At 39.3% G+C, this 22,807-nt stretch overlaps 1 protein-coding gene across 4 annotated transcripts in view; it reads left to right on the top strand.

The window, feature by feature from the left end:
- Positions 1–22,807, top strand: part of FER (FER tyrosine kinase) — a 304,478-nt gene that overhangs the window by 2,212 nt on the left and 279,459 nt on the right. For all 4 annotated transcript variants that reach the window (XR_013815162.1, XM_079799477.1, XM_079799478.1 and 1 more), the window contains exon 2: positions 14,764–14,906. The gene's annotated coding sequence lies outside the window, so the exon portion shown is untranslated. The remainder of the gene's footprint in view (positions 1–14,763; positions 14,907–22,807) is intronic.

Here is a 22,807-nt window from a genome sequence, read left to right as displayed (position 1 = left end):
AAGGGAGAGGGACAGAGAGTTAGAAACATCGATGAGAGAGAAACATCGATCAGCTGCCTCCCGCACACTCCCCACTGGGGATGTGCCCGCAACCAAGGTACATGCCCTTGACCAGAATCGAACCTGGGACCCCTCAGTCCAAAGGCCGATGCTCTATCCACTGAGCCAAACCGGTCTTGGCGGCTCAACTTTCTTAATTGGTAAGAAGCTGCCTATAATCATAGTGGTCTCGCTGTCACTTTGACATCAACGGCTCTGAGGGGGTACTATACCGTTTTCCTCCAGGTCTTTTAAGATAGTAATAAAGTCCCCAAACGGAGTCACTGTGTATAAAAGTCTAAAGTAAAAATCAGTAAGAATAGACCCAAACTATTTTTAGCGATTAAAGACTAGAAAATGCTTTTCAACCTATGGAATGGGAATAGGATTAAAAACAACAAAACATTGCAAAGAATAACCACTGCCTCAGTGTTGTGGCCTTGGTTCATCTATGTGGTATTAAGAGAGACATTTATGAAGAGCCACAAGTTTGCCAGCTAATGCAAAGGAAGGCTTGAGTATATCTCTTGTAATCCAGGAATAATTTTCTGCTAGTATTCTTGAACCAAGGAGACTGTTGCCAGAGGTATGGGGAATGTATTAAGAGAGGACATAGGCATACGCGGAAACGTTTTCTGTTTTCTTCCATGAATGTGGAAACGTTTTCTCTCTCTTCTTCCGTGAAAGGCCTTTGTTGAAGATCTGTTTCTCTTCCACACAGATGGCTAGCAGCATAAAACATATACCATGTGCAATTATGTAGGGGCCAGTTAATGCAGCTTCTGTTCTGCTTCAAAGGTGGTTGTCACTGGTTTGGAAGAAACAGTCTAGGCTTTTGGTAGAAAAATCACTTTCAGATCATCTTCAACTGCTAGGTAACTATAACTCTGGTCTGGGACCGTTTCAAACTTGCCATTTTCTTTCCTCCAGTCGCACAAAACTTGAATTGTTCAGTAACTACCTACCTACACAGCAATAACCTTTTTAAGACAGTTGTTACATAATGAATATAAGGAACAGAGGAACTGAAGTGATCAAGTTAGAAAACCAGCGTAACTATATATCATTCCAAAATATTTTAGGGTACTTATTTCTATTTGTAGATGGAAGTAGTGTTTATAAAACCTATAGCAGTTTAATTCCATGAGACTGTTATAAAACAAGGTTGTGAGTAAGAAGTCATCATTTTTGTAAATCAAGGCCCAGATGAATAAATTGCATTTTGGTAATCAGAAAAAGTGAGTATCTAGTGAACTTGTTACACAAATAAAGTTTTGTTCTAAAATCGGACTCTCATGTTAATGGATTCTAGTTTTGTACTTGATTTTTAAATAAGCATCTTTTTTTGAAGAGAGGCCCAAGGGGCTATCAGTTATGCAATGCATTGGTAACATACTTAATAAATTGGATCAATCTAAATATGTGGTTTTGGAATAAGAATGTATTTTTGTAATGGACTCTCTTTTAACAGGACTCTCCTGTTTACTAGTTTTAGTTTACCCCAGAATCATTTTTCATACGTAATTTTTATAACTAATTTCTTAACTATTGCAACTAAGAGCTATAGAATTTAGAGATCTTTGGATTAATTCATTTTTAAAATATCTCACTTGTCTTTGACATATTTATGTGTGATTAATTTACCATATTACTGAGGGATTAAAGGGAACAAGCAGGTCATAGTTTTGGAACTTTGGAAAGAATAAGATACTTAGATATTTTAAAATCAATCTCTAGGTTTCCCCCCTCTGCCTTCTGTTTTTCCTTTTCTTCTTCCTTTTTAATTTTTTATTATAAAAGTTAAATGCTTTAAAATAAATTTTGTAAAACTATAGAAAAGTCACTGATAATTCCACCATAGTTAATGTGTTAGAAAATAACTGAAATTTTTGTGTGTTTTTTTTGTAATACCACCAATCAATGCAATTTTATGGTTTTCATTGCAGTATATCTGCACTTGCTTCTAAACCTGTAAGACTTCCTGAACTTGAGACTCAGTTACCCTAAATTAGAAGAAGGCTCCAAGATCTGGAAGGAAACTGGAAATAAATAGAGGACATATTGGAGTCAGAAAAAAAGAATCCGACCCAAGCAATGATCTCCTTATTTCATAAATATAAATATAATCCTAGTTACCCATATGAATTTGTTTTATGGCTGACACAGCATGGGGCCTCTGGAGTTTTTTCTTTGGAATTCAACATATCTAGGTAAAAAATTTTAAAAAAAATAGGTAAGATGAAGTTTATTTAGTGCCTTTCTACAAAAATTTTCAGATTTCTTCACTTTTGGGATATTGTATATTCAGCTTTTAAAAATTTAATGTCATGCATGATTTGGAATTATTTCCCAAACATTCATATATACTTATTAAAGCATGACTAATTTTTAGTCTAGACATCATCACCACTTACTATAACCTTGACATTGTCTCCTCCTTTAGGAGATTTTAATTAAAAGACTGACAATTTTAAAGTAGGTGTTTTTTGCTAGGTGACAGCGTACAGTGTGTACAGTGAAAGAATATTCATATATTCATATATTTTTTGTTAATCCTCACCCAATTGATTTTCAGAGAGAGTGGAAGGTAGGGAGGGAGGGAGGAAGGCAAGGAGAGAGAGAGAGAGAGAGTGAGAGAGAGAGAGAGAGAGAGAGCGAGTGAATGAAAGGAAGGAAGGAGAGGGAGAAAGGAGAGGGAGAGAAACATTGACACAGTGGTGAGCCAGGGATTGAACTTGCAACCCAGGTACATGCCCTTGACAGGGAATTGAACTGTGACCCTTCAGTCCCCAGGCAGACAATCTAACCATTGAGCAACACCGGCCAGGGCAAGATTCATTTTTTTGGGAGCCAGATAATCTGGGTTTCAGTCAGAAATCAGGAATTTATTTTGTGGGATTTGGGGGAAGTTATTTAATCTCTTTAAACCAGTTTTCTCATCAATAAAACTGGGATGACTAAATTGCCTCACAAAGTTGTTAATGAAGAAATGAGAGTAAAATGCCTGAATTTAGGAAGTCCCATGTTATGTAGGTTCCATACCTTATAGCTTTAATTTTATCTCTCCTAGTATGACTCTGTTTATTCTAGCATCCTAAAAGCCCCTAAATTTAGACTTAGAAAATTAAAATAATTATATTATGTTCACTTAAATTGAATGACATTTGCATTTGTACTGAAGAGCAAATAATTAGAAATATCTCTGATTAGCTGTTCTTTTATAGTTCTTCAATTATTTTATTCCAGTAGGGTAGTCAGAAATTTAAATGCTGTTTACCTCAAATATATCTAGATTGTCTGAATTCCTGAATTATTTTTCTTTCACCCTAGATTATCATCTATTGTTGGATGGTTTCCCAAAATTTATTTCATTTAAACTACAAATATTTGCTTAAAAGTGGGTACAGAAAAACTAGTACTTTCATAAATCTCTAGTGTTCCCCCACCTTAAACCACATTTACTTAATCTGTTTAAAACTTAAACTGTATTTTCAAATGTAATTACATAAAACTCTTAGTTGAGTGTCTTCTGCCTCATTCTAATGTATGATAATTTTTTAAGAAGCAATCCTATTTAATAAAAGGCTAATATGCAAATTGTCCCCTCGACTGGAAGTTCGACCAGGGGGCGGGGCCAGCTGGCCAACTGCTTGTGGCCCCTTCCCCCAGCCAGCCCCAACCCCGATTGGCCCCCCAACATCCTGATCGTGGCCGGGGCTGGCTGGCCAACCTCCTGCATCACCTCCCCCTGGCCGGCCCTCCCTGATCGGCCACAATCAGGGTGGGCCGGCCAGACCCTACCTGTGCATAAATTCGTGCACTGGGCCTCTAGTATTTTATAAATATCTCTATGTCAAAATGTGTTTTCTATGAGCCTAGGGTTTTAATTCTCAAAAACACATACAATTTAAATGCTCAGACCAGCCTGTAGTTATTGGGTGTTGTGAAGCAAGCACTGAACTGAGTGAAGAGTTAGGAGTTGAACCTGATAATCCTTATTGCCTCATCCAGCAGTAAAACAAAGGTTTTGTCATCTAAGTCAGTGATTGTCAATATTTTTTCCCATCCTGTACAATATATTTACATGTGTGACTTACACTAATGTGCAGTGCCCTGCCATGCTCTGTAATTCCATTTTGTTCTCTTCTGCTCAAGAAAGCATACCAGGATACAAGTGACTGAAAATGATGTCATTGTTGGGATAAACTTGAATCTTCTTTGATTTATTGAGGAAAGTGAGTCATTAAAAAAAGTGTGTAACTATTATTCGTCACCCTTGGGACATACCTTATAGTACTACAGCTGACATCCAAGTTACACATTTTTCTAAATGAATGCTTCTTCACTTTATAAAATCAGTATTGTAATGCTATAGAAGAAAATATTACTAAATTTGTGTTAATTGATAATGAAGAGTCTTACATTTCCAAATCAGAGTAACTGATAACAAACATTTAAACATTTGAGTCACAGCACTATGGTCTTTATTGTAAATAAAATAACACTAGTTTCTGTAGAAAAATTGAAATTAGCTTTCTATATAAATTATTTTATTTGCAGAAAAATTATTTCCATAGTGGGACAAGTAGTTTTAGGAGAAGGAGAAACTCAATACTATAATACTTATATTCTAGACATTTAGTATGTAAAAATGCTTTTTACATTGGCTCAGTCAGAAAAGTCTTCAAAATTACATCACTGTGAAGGAGGTTGCTTGAAAATAGCTCATCCTGTGTGGATGTAGTATGTATAATATTCAGTTAGAAGTGAAGACTTACAAGAACAATGTTTATTAGATCCTTCACATTAGCATGTGGTATTTCTTGAAAGTTTTATGGATCTCTGATATAACTAGCTTTATAAAATACAGTAAAATTTAATTGAAAATTTAACTGAGGCCTTCAGATCTTTAACAATTTTATAATAGGACTTGAGTCATTAAAGTTGTTAAACCATATTTTGCTTCCAAAATGAAGGCTGGTGGCTTAGTATTACATCTTTAGGATACGTGGAAAGGTTCTTATTCCTGACTCTTGTGTCCCGGGGTTTGCAGAACAAGAGTATCTCTAGCATAATCTCAAAGCCCAAGAGTTAGTCCTGGATCACTGTAATGCTTGCTGCTGTTTCTTGGGTATGTCGGCTCCTTGGAGATGGAGACTTCTGTAGTTTGTGCCCCTTCTTGCTCCCTGAATGCTTAGCTTGGTGGGATTTCCCAAGTTTTTCTAGTCAGTTGGTGGGGCTCTTTTGTTAATTCCACATTATACAAAGAAAAATTTGAGTCTTCTACCAATATTCAGTTTTGGTAACAATTCAGCTTTCGCAAAGGTTTTGCAAATTTTGCTTTGCTTGAATTCAAAGGAAACATTTTCAAGCATTACTGTTTTTGCTTAACTATGGAGTCTGTGTTGTATGGTGGACTTTCTAATGATACAGATCCAGTCACTGTCACATTTCACATCCATTCTGAATTTACTATAAACATATATTCTGGTTAAGTACCATCACTTTGGCAGGCCTCTTTACTTTCTATGTATTGAGTACACTTACATAGTAGTGTAGAATAATTAAAGGGAACTAAGCAATGCAATTGACTCAGATAATTAATGACAGATAACTAGTTAGATCACTATCTCAATTATTTATAAATAGTTATATTGGAAAACTATATGTATTTTTATCTAGATTTATATATAATAGGAACTTTTTACAAAGCATGAGGCTGATTTTTTTCTTACCTATATATAATGTATTATATTAGATTTGTATAATTATTTGTTGATGTATATTCCTTTTTTCACCCCTCCTCAACATTTTAACCTCCAGAGTAGAAATAATTTCTGTCTGTAAAAGTTTTTTAATATATATTTTTATTGATTTCAGAGAGGAAGGGAGAAGGAGAGAGAGATAGAAACATCAATGATAAGAAAGAATCATTGATTGGCTGCCTCCTGCACTCCCTCCTCTCCCCTGGGGATTGAGCCAGCAACCTGGGCATGTGTCCTGACCAGGAATCCAGCGGTGACCTCCTGGTTCATAGGTCGACCCTCAACCACTAAGCCACACTCGTCAGGTTGTAAAAGTGTTTTAGTAAATTATGTGGATTCAGATATCGTTGTGGGGGAAGGGCATTAATATTTGTTTAGTGTTTACTAAAACTTCTAGATACTTTTTGTACTTTTTTTTTAAACCCTGTAAATTGAATAGCGTGTCGATATTTTCTTTTTATGATCTGGAACCAATTATAGGTCACATCATTCATCCAAGGAGACCCAGGATTTGTATTTAGGTCTTTCTTATGCTAAACCTGAAATGAATACAAATGGTGTTTAAATACAGTGAACAATTAGCAGTCCTGGATTTAACATCAGTTTTAATTATTTGGGAGTAACTCTAAAGGTCCATGTTGTAATATTTGCAATTTTGCTGAAATGAATTCCTATTATTGGAAGTGAGATCCTAAGATGTGCATGATCCTAGCTAACTGCCCAGTGTCCACATTTTAGCTTGTTCTCTGTCTGAGGTTGTCCTATATTATAACTCTGGTTAGTGATAATATATTGTTTCTTTGTAAAATATTTTCATGAAAGGAAAGCCAGCTGTTAGAAGTGAAGAAAAAGTAAAGAGGCCTAAGAAACTGGTGGATCTTAGCCAGAAAATAGATGTTTTTGAGTAAGTTTAAAAAAAGGAACTTTGAATCCAGTGTCTTTAATCTGGATGTGAATCAGTCTACCATACCTTCTAAGGAAACAAGTTGACTTGTGAAACATTGTTATTGAGTGTTCTGACAAAAATACGCATTGTTTTTAGATGGATTTCTTGAAAATGTCCGGGTTGTTATATTCATAAATCCTGTTTTGCTTCCCTTCTCTCTCACCCTCAACAATAATATTTGAAAGAGATTTGACTGTTTATAAATAGCTGATACTTTCTAGAAGTTAATGTAGTAGTTACAAATATCCTAAAATATTAACATAAACAACAATATGTCACTTACAGGATTATGTGGTATCCTTTTTCAAGTTTTATAATTAATGAAAACAGAATAGTAGCTAGACCTCGCTGATGGCATCTTTCTAAGGTTCTGATTCCTATTTGTATTTTGGATCTTGATTTATCCTGTGACTGGAAATGGCATTCTGTGAAAGAAGATAAGATGGTAAAGAAATAGACACGTCCTTGAGGTAGCCTTCATTATAAAAATAATACAGAAATGCTCTGTGTTACACAAGAGGCTAGTTGTTGTAGGAATGGGACAGAAAGAAGACATACGAATCTTCTTTCCTTTTTGGCCATTCAACAAATGTTAATAGAGTACTCTTTCCATGTAAGGACTTACCTTATGGTTGCAGATAATTATAAAGCATAGAGGAGTGGCAGGATTTTTTCCTAGGAATATGATGTAGTGGAAAGAGCATCGATATTACAACCAGGCCTGGTTATGGTTGAATCTGTGACACCAGTAATTAGTTGTATGAATTTAGGCAAATAATTTAATTCTTATGACTTCAATTTTTCCATTTGAAAACTGATAACAATTTCATCTGATAACTGGTAATATTATTAGATTTTTAAATTTCATCATTTGTATGAGATCAAAACCCTACCCATACTAGTTCAGGGCACTGGGGTTCACAGGAGTGTACTCCTCAGGCCCAGATGGATTCCGTGGGCTTCGTGGCCTCAGGACATGCCCAGTGGCTTTTTCTTGTGTGATATATACATTCAGGTAGGCTTTCTCCAGGTAGACCTCTCTCTAGGGGCTCTAGGCTTACACTCTTTCAATTTAGCAAGCCCAACATAAAAAGAGTTTCTCTTACCCATTTTAGCATTAGCCCTAGGATTATATCTCATTAAATAATTTGGGCCATATTTCATCATTGGTCCTGTGGTTAGGGAGATAGCATACAATGATAGGCCAGATCTGGACCAGGTGCTAACTGTTGGAACAGGGAACAGGAACTGTGGTCAGCCACATGGTCTGAACCACACAGACTAAGAGTCAGGGTGGGTGGGTCACTGAAAGAAAAAGAAGGTACTGTGACCATGGGAAGGGGCAGTGCACGCTGGACAATATAACCAAAAGATTTTCACTATAAATTTTCCCAATGTGCATACATGTGCTCCATTACATATGTATACATCCTTGAAAAAAAATGCCCTCTCTTAACATCGTGCAAATCTTTGACTTACAACTTCTGATGTATTTATCACCTGCCCCTAACAAAGGAAGACAACTCAAAGACTTGATTAATTGCTGTATCTAACTTTAAGTCAAGGATCTCTGGGTAATTCTCTCAGTTCTATTTGAATAGATAGGCTGAGGGCCTGTGAACTTATGGTTAAATGATAACTATAACTGATTGTAATAAAGAAAGTGTTCAGTGTCAGAAGGAGAATAGCATAAAGACAGTAAAAACTCTCAATTAGAAAAGAGAAAAAGGAGAAACAACCTACAGAGGTTTTCCAATCCACGATAAGGACGTATGTCACTGGCCAGGAAGGGCAAGGACTCTGCCCTGGCAGTGTGGTGAGATTTTTGATTAGCCAGTATGGCTGCCACTGGTTCTTCCTGGGATTCTGTTTATTCTTTTCACCCCTGGTCACAGACAAGATGAGTATCGAGAAAGATTCCCTTAGTGGGGACTGTACTGCTTCATAGTTCATTTAATGTTGATGAGGGCTTGGGGTCCTGGGAACCGTCTTAGGAATTAAGCAGTAACAAACCTTTTTTTGGGAGTTTCTTAGGCACTATAACTTTTGAAAACCAAGTTAAAAAAAAATTTCCTTGCATTTGATCAACTTCTCTCAAGTACCCAAAGCTCAAATGCTAGTTCTTGAATCAAACCATTGCCTGGTATGTCTCTGAACAACTTTGCCCATCACTCTAATCCAGTGGTTCTCCAACAAAGGCAGTTGATATTTCAGGGACATTTGGCAGTGTCTGGAGACATTTTTGTTGTCACAATGGGGCTGAGTAGGTAGGTGTTGCTAGCATCTAGTAGGCAGAGCCCAAGGATACTGTTAAGCATCCTACAGGACAGCCCCCCTCCACCCCCCCAACAAAGAGTTTCCCAGTTCAAAATGCCAGTAGTACTGAGGTTGAGAAACCATGCAAATCCTAGTCTTCTCAATTTCCTTCTTGGCTTCTGTCGCTAGGCCACCCAGAGAAACTTCTTGAGGTAACAATGCACAGCTAACTTGTCCCTGTTCCCAGAATGTTTCACAGTGCATGGTTCTTGATAATGGGTAAATATCTTCTTTGCTAGAGTGCTTGGGCAGGAGGAGCCTGGAACATTAGGCTTTTCTCAGTTTTTGTTTTTGTGTAGTTAAGAGCCTAATTTTAGTTTAGGGATATTTTATTTTCAACCTTGTAAGTTGCAGTATGAGCCATCTTGGATTTATAACGAAAGACAGAAAAGGTTTTTGTTTTATTAAGGCCACTCAAAGTATACTGCTTTTTTGAAGGACTTCTGAAGACTGCTACATAATAGGCAATATACCAGCATCCTAACATTTTTACTGAGTACTCCATAGTTCCATCCTTGATAGGCACAGAGCCCTATTTACAAGAGTTGGCAGTTTACCAGCTGTTTTTGCTTATTAAGGATTGCTGACTTCACACCCTACAATAGAGGATACCAGATTCCCTCCACTTTCTATTATTGACTCAGTTCTACTTGTATTACATGATTTTGGCATACATTTTTATATTCGTTAGGCTTCCATTGTTACTGGCCAGACGAGGAGACTTTGGTTCTTGTCTTCTTGAGGCAAAGATTTCAATCAAGAGACAAAGGGTAGAAAAGCAAGCAAGAATTTATTGACCTCAGCAAAAACATCTTTAGGACAGTGAAACAAGGATGGGTATAGGTGAAGCAATAGCAGAGCCTAGGCTGGGCTACGCTGGCTCACTCGGAAGTCAGAGAAAAGGGGGCCTTGGAGACAGGTTCATGGGGTTAGCCTGGGACGAGCTGCTACTGCCCATTGCTCCCTGGGTTGCAAGTCTCATGGGGTCCCTTAGATGGAAGACAGGCAGAAGCAAATGATGAGGGCACATGGGGTCTTTATTTCTCTCTTGCAGGTGGAAATCTTAGGGGAGGTCTCAGGGAAGGGTTTCAATAGACTATTCATCAGCTTTCCAGGTATGCTCTTTCAGGGTCATTGTCTCCACTGGTTTGGGGCCAGGGCAGGGGGTCAGTGCTGCTGGTCTTGAGGCAGCCAGGGTCACTTGTCTAGTTTTGCTGCCTTTCTGGGCCTACACTGAGGCCTAGATGTTATCTTTAGGGAGGAAAAGATCAGGGGTCCAAACTGCATGACCAGCACTATGCTAGTGGAGGAAAGGTTACCCTGGGAGCGAGGTCCTTGTTTTCCCAGTTTTGCCCTGTGCTAGGCATCCGGGGCGCTTTGCCCTGCTTAGTTTCTGTACCCAGGCCATCATCCTTGCTCTGCTCATGTTTGTCCAACTGCCAATAACACCATTTCTGTAAGTGGCAACACTTTTCTTGTTTCTGTTGAGACTTCAAACCTTGAAGTTTTTCTTGACTCTTTTTCTTTCACTTCCCCCACACAATCTTTCAGCATATTCTGTTGGCTTCAAAATATGTCTGAAATCTACCAGCTCTCACCACCTCTATTAGGGTCACTCTAGTTCAATATTGTCCTTTCTCTCCTTGTATGTAACTCCTAACAAGTCTCCCTCCTACTGCCGTTGCTCTCAGAATATTAGTGTCATCCTTTTGAAAAGTAAGAGATCACGTCACTTTACTCAGAATGTTTTAGTTGCTTCCCATGTGACTCCGAGTACAAGCTCAGGGTCCTCAAATGAGCTAGTTTTGTGGTCCTGCTCTCCCTCCCTCATGCAAGATCTTTCTCTGAACTCAGATTTTTCTCTTGACTCTACCATTCACTCCCTGCAGACCTTCTTGCTCTTTCTTAAATGCTTATTACTGTTTTCCTTGCCTAGAATCTCCCTTCCAGATATTCATATGACTTACTTCCTTATCTGCTTAGGTCCTTGCTCAAATATCACTTCATCTGTAAAGTCTTTAATCACCTAACATAAATTTGAAATCTCCTTCCTCCCTCACACTTTTTGTTACCTTTGTCTATGTTTTCTTTCTTTATAATACTTATTACTGTTCAGTACTGTGTATTTTATTTATTTTGTATTTGTTCCCTCTCTCTAGACTATAAACTAATTGAAGGTAGGAATTTTTGTCTATTTCGTTGTGTAGGAAAATCTGTGGCACATAACTATGTAGGTTCTCAGCAAATATTTGTTGACTGAGTTATTAAATAAGAAAAAATAACTTATTGCTTCATGTAACTGTTAAGTCTGGAAAATGGATGGGAAAAGAATACCTTGCAGAGGGGAGAGATTGCTCATTGAGCAACTCTCTCCAGGGTAGAAAGGCAAAATGTCTTTAGGTTTATTATACTAGAATATAAGTAAATAAAAATATAAAGCAGCATAAGTAAACATAAGTTAATAAAAGAATATAAGTAATGTCTTCCAGGGAAGGGAAGGAGAGGGCTCTACTTTTCCAAAGCTCATTGGAGGTCTCTATCTGTAAGGAGACACTGTTTCTAGCTTCCAAGGCTGGCTGTCATGCAGATATCCTTGTAGTACCTTTTGCTCAGAAGGCTCTGTGCAGGAATGTGAGAAATCCAGAGAGAATTGTTTCCCAAGAGTAATTCTAAGATTGTAGCAGGTATATCTATTAACACCTGAACTCAGGTGCGATTAGATCTAGGGGCAAAATGTTTTCAGAGTGTTCTTCATCTCTTTCCATCTCTTAGCGATTGTTTTTGCTGGTTGGCTCACTGTGAAGTAGATACTTATCATGTTCTTTCAGTTTAGCAACCTCAGCTGAAAGATAACGTCCCCATTAGTTCTTGCAGAATTGCGTGTTATCAGTCCTATTGGGTTCATTCCTGAACTACTGCTTGTGGGAGGGAATATGCTGATTGTCCCCACCTGGGTCATATACTTGTTCTAGGAACTTTGTGCTCATTCCAGAAACTTGAGAGTAGGAATACATAATTAGTGCCACCCAAACTACATGGATTAAGAGTAAGAGAAGGGTAGTTCAACAGAAATAAATTGAGATGGTGCCACCAAAAGAAGGGGAGTAAAACATAGCACAGGTCTGTCACTTACATGCACATGCAACTTGCACTCATTTGAGGAAAAACAAACAAACAAAAAAAGAAACACACAAGAAAACACACACCAAAATCTTATTGTATATAAACATTCCTGCCTCATCTATTTTTCACCTAACATCACATTGTGAACAAGAGATTTTCTTCGAAAACATGATTTTAAATGGATGAAAAGTTATATTTAAATTCATTGCTTAATTTTAGATATTTGCTTTGTCAGAATTAGATTTTTGTTTGTTACTTATTAGAGAAGTAAGAGGAGTAAGAGGCATGAGAGATGCCTAAGTCACAAAATAAGACCTATTCACTTTTATGGTCATGCAACCACAGGGTGGCACATGCACAACCCTGAGAATGAATGTCTCCATAAATGTTGCATCTTAGGTACCTCTCTTGCCTCAATCCATTTCTAGTTGTGAGGAGAAGCACAATTAAAGACTAGGAACTACATTTGGCTAATGAATGTGAGTTAGAGATGGCAACCTGTGTAAATAGGGAAGTTGGTGGGCAAGATTAGTTGTACCAGAAAGTCATTATTATACATTTTTAATTCGTCTGTAGAAACCTTTGATGAGTTTTGATAAGGAAAATATACCTTTGAAGTAATACAAGGACTATAATTTTTTTTATCGTAGGTTTATAGTAGGTTGAACAAGGAAATGTTCCATTTAGAATTCTACCAAAGAAATTGTTGCTTAGTTTTAACCCCAATCATTTCAATATCAAGTGGAAAAATTCTGTGTTTTTTTTTTTCATTTAAAAAAAGTATAGAAAAGACTTGAGTTGGAAAATGATACATAAATAACACATGGGAACTATGACTAGCTTTCTTGAGCAAGACATCTGACAATACTTGGTGGTGGGCAAGGAATCCCAGTTGAATAGCTTGTTTTTAGGTTTTTGAAAATAAATGTTTTTATATATCACAGTCAGAGACCAGAATATGGAAGTAGAGATAACTTTGAACTATCTTTGCTGATAAAGAAGAGAGGCTAAACAATTTCAAATTAAATGGATTGTTCACTAACTTTGGGGAATCTGTCTTTAGAGTGGAATTAGGTAATATATGTAATGTGTACATTTAGGTACGTACTACATTTTGTTTCCTTTTGTAAGTAATACTGTTTACTGTACTATTTCCAGGGAATTCCAGAAATATTGACAGCAGTATAAAAGGGAAGTGATGATTAAAGTTTTTATATTTAAATATATGTTTAGGTCATGAATTTTATCATTTAATACAGAAACTCTTGTCAAAACCTTACTTTATGCCAAAGTGTACAGATCAGAGAAAGCTGTAATTCACCTTGGAATTTCATTCACTCAGTAATCACTTGTTTGGTAACTACAGTGTTCCAGGTATTGTGTAGGATGCTGGCTATATTAAGATAACAATCCCTGTCTTCAATCATATCAGTTTAGTGGAACCAGAGGGATGTAATAACACTTTCATTATATGTAGATTAGATTTTCAACCAATTGTAGCATTGAGAACCTTCTCAAATCTAGAAGAGAATAAAATGCTTGTCTGGGGGGCAAAAGAGGAACCCTTTGAAAATGGGTCAGGAGACTTGGAAGATATTCCTGTGTTTGGTCAGGATGAAAGGAGTAATCTTATTGGTAACATCAATGAAATGTCCTCTGATTCGTATGAAAGCCAAGGAAGTAGGGGAAATGACAGGAAACGGAATAAGTAAACAAAAATGAGGAGCTTGAAAAAAGGGGAGAGCTGAGTATAAACCAAGAAGTTGGGATTAGAAATATGAGGTGTGAGGCAAAAAATGAGAAACAGCAACAGGGCTATAAACTGCATATATTGGCATCAGTGATAAGAGACAAATGACCAATAACATCTTAGAAATTCTAATTTCAGCCCTGGCTGGATTGCTCAGTTGGTTGGAGCATCATCCGTATACCCAAAAGTTGTGGGTTCCATTACTGGTCAGGGTACATACTTAGGTTTCGGGTTTGATCCCTGGTCAGGGCACCTACGGGAGGCAACCAATTGATGTTCTCCCTCCCTCTCTCCCTTCCATGCTCTCTAAAATCAACAAACATATCCTAGTTGCAAGGGTTGAAAGACTATCCAAGGATCATGTTTTGGCATACTAAACAATTTTAGAGAAAGTATATATGTCTGGTAGAATCCTTCCCAAACCTTCTCAGCCTTTGGCAAAATTTTTTTCACATAGTTAACTACTTCTTTAGGCTGTAATAATAATTCAACAAGTGTAGTTTCTTCTTTTGATGTGCTTCAAACTTGAAATTAGTTTTATACTGTGAAAATGAGAAAAACATGAATTACCTATTCAAAACTCAGGGAATAGGTTAGAAGAGAAGGTAAGTAAGATCCATTATTCACTGGGAAACTTATGGAAAGAAAGGGAGAGAGTAAACAGGGGATAAAGTTAAGTAAGAATAGTATTCTTATTTTTAATATGATGAATGTGAGATATTGCCACAGTTCATTTCCAATAATAGTGTTCTGTACTTCATGTGTACATTTTAACCTTTTTCTCTGCAGTGTACAATTCTGACTCCTTGAATTTATTCTTGCAGCTCATGTTTTCTGGCTAGACCTATGATCATTCCGTGAGACGCCACTGAAAGTTTTATCGTGTCTTCCTCATCCCTAATGTGTAACCCTTCAACATGGACCTGCTACTTTAGCTAAGATATGACCAACAATGAATAGTAGTAAGGTAGGATTACATTACTCTTCTTAGTAACTTACTAAAATAAAAGTAAAAGTTATTTTCATATTACTAAATAATTACCAAAATGATTATTTTTTTCTTTGAAAGTTTTGACTTGTCTTGATTTGTAGTTATTTTGTTAGATTATTCTCCTACCTAAGCAGGCTACAGTTATTTTATATTTGTGTTATCTTTTGCTTGTTATTTATCTTACTGAATTGTGTATCATTTGTGATGTAATTATTATTTTTTTCAACTAACACTTATAATCAGCAGAATCTCAATCTATATATTGTTCTCAGCCTGTGTGCCCACCAGTCCTTTGTTTTCAACTGCCTGTCACTAAACTCTATATATTAGTTTTTTTCTTAAATGCTTGTTCCTTCTTCTGGTTTATCTATTTCTGTTAATAACATTATTAGTCCCATTTTCTAATATAATCATATAATCATTTACTATTTTAGTCATTTATTTGATGTATATTGATAGGTTTCTATTAAGTATTAGACAGTTTGTTGATTGATAATCTTGCTGTGTAGATTATTTTTTGTTTGAAGTTTTTTGCTTTCAGCACTTTGATTATATCATCTTATTTCCTTCTGGCCTGCAAAGTTTCTGCTGAAAAATCTGATGGTATTCTAACTTTAAATATACATTGACTGCAGTTTTTACATTTGGTTGTATTAAGTTAAAGGGAAGAAAACTAGATCATTTATGTTGTTTTTGATACACTGGGACTAGTTAGCTATTGATATTTATTTAAAACTAGAGGCCCAGTGCATGATTGAATCATGCACGTGTAGGGTCCCCTACACGCTTTCGCTTTCGATCACGGGGGAGCTGGGTGCCTGTCCGCTGGTGCACCAGGCCTTTCAGAAGCCTCCGGCGCGGCGAAGGCTTCTGAAAGGCCTGGTGCCTGAGCGGACAGGCACCCAGCTCCCATGCTTTTGCTTTTGATCGCTGGTGCACCAGGCCTTTCAGAAGCCTCCGGCGCGGTGAAGGCTTCTGAAAGGCCTGGTGCCTGAGTGGACAGGCACCCAGCTCCCACGCTTTTGCTTTTGACGCTGGTGCACCAGGCCTTTCAGAAGCCTCCGGCGCGGTGAAGGCTTCTGAAAGGCCTGGTGCCTGAGCGGACAGGCACCCAGCTCCCACGCTTTTGCTTTTGATCGCTGGTGCACCAGGCCTTTCAGAAGCCTCCGGCGCGGTGAAGGCTTCTGAAAGGCCTGGTGCCTGAGCGGACAGGCACCCAGCTCCCACGCTTTTAATGGTCTGCGGTGGGACGTGAGCTCGCTGCCCCAGAGGCCCCTTCTGTGCCGCAGCACAGCCATGGTGCAGACACTGAGCTCGAGCCGCCGCTGGCGACGGGAGCTCAGCGTCCCGCCTGCCCAATCGGCCCCCCCCCCCCGCGCCTCCTGGCCAATCGCGGGCATAGCGAAGGTACGGTCAATTTGCATATTTGTCTATTATTAGGTAGGATAACAGCAGGAGTTCCTTCCCTACCTGCTATTAGGCACCTCCACCTTCTTACCAGTTGGTTTTACCTAGGAGTATATACCTAGTGACTGGAGTAGTCTAAGTATTCATCTTTGAAAAATTCACTATTTCAAATAGGATATAGCTTAAAATGCAAATGATAAGCAACTTAGAGACAACTAGAGGTAGGCCAGTGAGAAATGATTTAAGTACTTGCTCTCTCTGGTACTTGTGTAGAGCTGGCATTCAGTGAGCATTTTTTTTTTTCTTCACTTGCTTGCTCTTGAGTTTCACAGATATGATTGTTTTCCTTAAGAATTATATGACATTTAAGAGTAAGTGGAGTTTTTTTTTTTTGAAGGATTAGGAGGTAGCTTTTAAGCAGTATTTTCAAAGGGAGAAGAGTAATATTTTGGTTGAGAGGAAAGGAGGAAAGTGTCGGTGAAGAAGGGACTCTCTAGGTGATTTAGGGATGCCTGTGAAGCCTTTCCCTTCCCTTTGCTCCAGCTGGGCTTGGATTATACTTCACTTTGTACAGGGATTCCTTGTAGCAATTATTGTCATGTGTTAGAACTGCTTCTCCTCTAATAAGCTCCCGGGAGCTGTGACCAGTACTTTTTATCTGTGTGTACTCAGGACCTCACTCAGTGCCAGGCATGTTATAGATATTTAATAAGTAGTTACTGGAAGAATCAACAAATGAATGAATGAAAGACTTTTTTCCTAAAACATAGAGCAAAAGGACAAAGATTTCTTTGCTGTGCAACCACAGTAATGGTTGGACCTGTGGTTAGACTGATTTATTGTTGAGGCGCTCAATTAGAGCTAGAATGGTTCAGGAGCCTAGGTTATAAAGCAGAAACCAGAGGCATTCTATGAGTGGAAAATGCAATTGGGAGATTTTTCATAAAAGTAACTATCATGATATAAGTGCCTTTTTCATTTTCTAAATAAATATAAATAAAAATATTTGAAGGAGAAATAATTTTTTAATGTTAAATATTGTATCTGTGAAATTTGATTTTTATCTTCTTAATCCTTGGTTTTAAAAATACTCTTCAAAAAATTATTTGGGGAGTCTTTTCTTTATATCTTTACTAGAGGCCTGGTGTATGAATTCGTGCACAGGTGGGGTCCGGCCAGGCCCGCCCCTGATCTGGGTGGGGGGGAATCAGGGGTGGGGCTGGCTGGGGGGAGGAGCCACGGGTGGTTGGCCAGCTGGCCCCACCCTGATCGGGGTGTTGGGGGCCAATCGGGCTGGGCTGGTGGGGGGTGGGGAGGGGGGGAGATTGGGGCCCGGATCAGGCTGGTTGGCTGCTGCAGTGTGCATCATAGCCACCGCTTATTCTGGTCATTCTGCCATTCTGGTCGTTCTGCCATTCTGGTCGCTGGTCGCTGGTCGCTGGGCTTTTATATATATAGATACTTGTGATAAAAATGCAAACTAGAGGTACATAAATTAGAAAGTGGCATTCTTCCCACTATTCTGTCTCGCTCTTCAGAGGTAGTTAATGATAAAAGTTTGATGTATATCAATTTTTACTTTTTTGTTTGTTTTTTGTTAATCCTTATCTGAGGATATTTTTTTTCATTGATTTTTAGAGAGAGTGGAAAGGAGGGGGGGAGAGGGTAAGAGAGAGATTGAGAGAGAGAGAGAGAGAGAGACATTGATGTGAGGGAGATACATTGATTGGTTGCCTACCACATGTGCCTTGACTGGGGCTGGGGATTGAACCTGAAACCCAGGTATATGCCCTTGACCAGGAATCAAACCTGTGACCTATTGGTGTGTGGGCCAACACTCTAGCCTCTGAGCAACACTGGCCGGGGGCATTTTTACTTTTAAATTATATATGTTCAAGAACATGCATGTTTATATTTGTATAATTTTCTTTAAAAATTATTTATTTATTTATTTATTTAAATTTAATAAATCTTTATTGTTCAGATTATTACAATTGTTCCTCTTTTTCCCCCCATAGTTCCCCTCCACCAGGTTCCTATCCCACCCTCTGCCCTTAACCCCCCTCCCCCACTGTCCTCATCCATAGGTGTACGCTTTTTGTTTAGTCTCTTCCCGCACCCCCCACTCCCCTTTTCCCCTGAGAATTGTCAGTCCACTCCCTTTCTATGCCCCTGATTCTATTATATTCACCAGTTAATACTGTTCATCAGATTTTTTTCTTCCCTTGGTTTTTAGATTCACTTGTTGATAGATACGTATTTGTTGTTCATAATTTTTATCTTTATCTTTTTCTTCTTCCTCCTCTTCCTAAAGAATACCTTTCAGTATTTCATATAATTCTGGTTTGGTGGTGATGAATTCCTTTAACTTTTTCTTATCTGTGAAGCTCTTTATCTGACCTTCAATTCTGAATGATAGCTTTGCTGGGTAGAGTAATCTTGGTTGTAGTTTCTTGCTATTCATCACTTTGAATATTTCTTGCCATTCCCGTCTAGCCTGCATAGTTTCTGTTGAGAAATCAGCTGGCAATTGTATGGGTGCTCCCTTGTAGGTAACTAACTGTTTTTCTCTTGCTGCTTTTAATATTCTCTCTTTGTCTTTTGCTCTTGGCATTTTAATTATGATGTGTCTTGGTGTGGTCCTCTTTGGATTCCTTTTGTTTGGGGTTCTGTGCGCTTCCTGGACTTGTAAGTCTATTTTTTTCACCAGGTGGGGGAAGTTTTCTGTCACTATTTCTTCAAATAGGTTTTCAGTATCCTGCTTTCTCTCTTCTTCTGGGACCCCCATAATTCGGATGTTGGTACGCTTGAAGTTGTCCTAGAGGCTCCTTACACTATCTTCAACTTTTTGGATTCTTTTTTCTTTTTGCTTTTCCGGTTGATTGTTTTTTGCTTCTTTGTATTCCAAATCTTTGACTTGATTCTTGCAATCCTCTAGTCTGCTTTTAGGTCTCTGTATAATATTTTTTATTTCAGTCAGTGTATGCTTAATTTCTGGTTGATCCTTTTTCATATCCTCGAGGGTCTCATTAAATTTATCGGCCTTTTCTAGGAAATTCTTGAAAAACCTTATAACCGTGGTTTTGAACTCTATATCCAGTCTTTTGCTTTCGTCCATTTCCTTCATTTGTGGTCTGCCTCTTTGTCTCTGCATTTTAGCTGCTTCCCTGAGCTGATGGAGTGGCTTTGTGTGCTAGGTGTCCTATAGGGCCCAGTGGCTCAGCCTCCTCAGTCACCTGAGGTGGACACTCTTGGTGCACCTCTTTGTGGACTATGTGTGCAGTCTTGTTGTAGTTAAGCCTTGATTGTTATTGGTATCACTGGGGGAAGTTACCTTCAGGCCAATTGGCTGTGAGGATCAGCAGTGTCTCTGCTGGGAGAGTTTCTGTGCTCAGTTTGGGTGGGGCAGAGTCTCAGGGTGGAGCAGACAGTCTTGGTTTCCTGTTAACCCTGCCCTCAGAGGCTCCTGTGTCTCAGTGTCCCGCGGCAATGGTTGCACGCACCTCTGAGAGAAGGCTGCTCTTGCGTTTCGCCCGCTGCCAGACAGTCCAGTTTCTCCCCGAATGAGTCTGGTACCCAAAGTCTCACCCAGAGCTGGATTTCAGTGCAGTTGGGAGGTTTTGTTTCCCTCCCGAAAGAGAACGCTAGCTGTGCACTTGCTGCCCGCCCTCTCAGCGCGCTGTGAGTAAGCCAGCCGCGTATTAAGCCGCCCGCCCTCTCCCCGGGCCGCGAGTAAGTCAGTCGTGTATTCAGCTGCCCGCCCTTTCTGCGCTCACGGGTCTCTGCACCTCCACAGCTCCTCTGAGTCTCCGTGTCCTTTTCTCTTTCCTTCTAGTTGTAGAATTTCCACTCAGCCAGCTTTCTAGTGGTTCTGGACGATGTCCACTCTGTCTTCCAGTTGCAGTTTTGAAATTGTTGTGCGAGGCAGCAGTACAGGTGTTTACCTATGCTGCTATCTTGGTTTCTCCCTATATTTGTATAATTTTCAAAACATGATCATTTGATATATATGTTTCGAAATTTGCTTTTCCTAGTTATGCACTGACTTCTGTGTATCTTCCTGTAATTCTGAAATTTGTTGGATATATTAAAAGACAGAGAATAACAGTAAGAAACCAGTGCAATAAAATGTATGGGGATGTCAATCAGTGGTTGTTGGAACCAATTCAGTGCCAACAGGAGTCCCCAATTTGGTGTGCGGTGAGGAAGGAAACTTTATTTAGTGCCAACAGCTCAACAGAAAACAGCATCACTGTGGCACAGCTCCATAGTGCTACAGCATATCTGTGAAAAGCACAACCACTGAGGCTGCCCTGGGGCGAGATCCCTCTTCAGCTAGGCAGCTCTGCTCCATGATGGTCTGCTTTGCTCTGCTCCAGTGAGGCATCTTTGGGGAGCCTAGGAAACATAGTCTTCAGTCTTCTGTGGAAAGTGCACTTTCTGAGCCATAGGGGAGCTGGCTTATATAGACAGAATTCCCTGACCCAGGTCCCTGATTGGTCAGAACAGAGTTGCTCTGATTGGTCAGAGCTGCACAGCTCCAATTGGATGGGGAAAGCCTCATCCTATTGTTTGAAATAGGACTCCAGGAATCTCTCTATATAAAAGCCTAATAACATGCATTGACCACCAGGGGGAAGACGTTCAATACAGAAGCTGCCCCCTGGTGGTCAGTGCGCTCCCATGCTCAGCTGACAGATGGGCGCCAGATGCTGGGCTCATGGTTGGTAAGCACAGCTACTGCAGCATGAGTCTCTCCCGTGGACACTCCCCCTGCGCATCGGAGCGGTGCATTGGGGCCGGGATGTGTGGGAGTGGCACGGTGCCCAGTTGGGGCTTGGGCTCTTACCCAACCACCTGCCACTTTGCACACTACTTTGTGCTGTGCGGGATCGGTGGCATGGAGGTCCATTGATTCCCAAGGCCAGGCCGAGGGACCCCACTGGTGCACGAATCCGTGCACTGGGCCTCTAGTTTCTTTATAAGTGCTGGCTCAGATGGCAGAGATACAGTGCGGAGGCTTCTCTGTGAGGTGCAGTTTTCTTGAGAGGCCCCTGTGCAGAAATGGCTAAAAGCTATGCTTTTTAATTTTTTTAAATTTGAGCCTAGTTAGCACCAGGAGCCCTTCTTATTCCTTAGGGTTCATAAGACATAAAGTATAAAAAGCTCAGGACAAAAAAACAACAACAAACAACCTGCTAGTTGTTATTAGTTTAATTGCTATCTGTTAGTTTAGAAGTAACTCTTTTTGACTTGTTTAATGTACATGAAATTATAACAGTAATAATTTTTCATATAATGCATTTTAGAATAGACACATAAGGGATAATTAGAGTAGAACTTTAAGATTTATTGAGTACACCTATATGCCTGATATGTGAGAAACATGGCGATATAATCATGAATAGGACACTGTCATTACTGAGTTCTCTGATAACAAATTGCAGAGGTAGAGTTGGCTGTCTGGAGGAGGTGATATGAGCACAATATTGAAATACTAGTAAGAATTAGCTAAGCTTTTTTTTTTTTTTTAAAAAAAGCCTGGGGAGTCAGGAGGGATTGAGTCAGAGTTGGAGATTTTTAGTACAAACGTAGAAAGGGAAAGGTCAGGGGAAGTCAATTGATTCAATATGTGTAGGGAAAGAAGTAGGGGTGTATATGCCCCAGTTTGCCTGGAAAAGTCTAAGCTTACCCTTGTTTTCCTGGCATAATGAAGAATTGCATCTCTTTCACTCTTAAAAGTATCCCAGTTCTGGATGATTAAGTGGCATATTCACCTTAGAAGAGAGAGGATATAGGGGGAGCTGATAAATTTTAGGGAATATGGTTTAATCAGTGGGCAGCTAGAGATTTATTTGAGGTCAAAGAGTAGGTATAAAATTGTGGGGAAGCACGGAACTTGGTTGGAAAGTCTATAAGGAGGATTCTCTGAAAGGTCGGGGGCCTCTAGGGGGACCTTGCAGAAGGCAGCAGTCCCTGCCTTGACTTTTCCAAACAAGTCCAAGCCTCTAGGTGTTTTACTGGAATCTCTATGCTTAGTCTTTAGACCCGACCTTGTAGAAGCATGTGCTTTCTCAAGGATACTTACCCTGTTGATTGTATCTAAAAGTTAATTGTAGTTCAAGCTGTTGTTACAATGAAAGCCTAAGGATGCAGGCGAATGGGGCTGCTTGATTCCTATAGCCAAGCAATCCCTTAGCCTCTCTTTCACAGAAATGTGTGTCAGAGTAATCCATTCATCCGTTGCTCAGGGTCTGTTGGTCAGTTCCAGCATAGCATCAGTCAAGACTCCAGAGAGATGGAATGTACTAGTTTATGACCTAAAACTAGAATATTAAAATTTACCATTGCAGAGATGGAACAGTTTTAGATTCAGGCCATGTGTCATAGCAGGTGTAGTTGAAATGGAGCTGGATCAAATGGGTCTTTGGAGAAGAGAAAGACTGGAGGTTAAAATCTCCCTGGGTGAA

Source organism: Cnephaeus nilssonii (assembly GCF_951640355.1).
Source record: "Cnephaeus nilssonii genome assembly, chromosome: 2".
Classification (NCBI taxonomy): Eukaryota; Metazoa; Chordata; class Mammalia; order Chiroptera; family Vespertilionidae; genus Cnephaeus; species Cnephaeus nilssonii.
The sequence above is the reverse complement of the archived record's forward strand: the minus strand, read 5'-3'. Positions and strand labels throughout refer to the sequence as shown.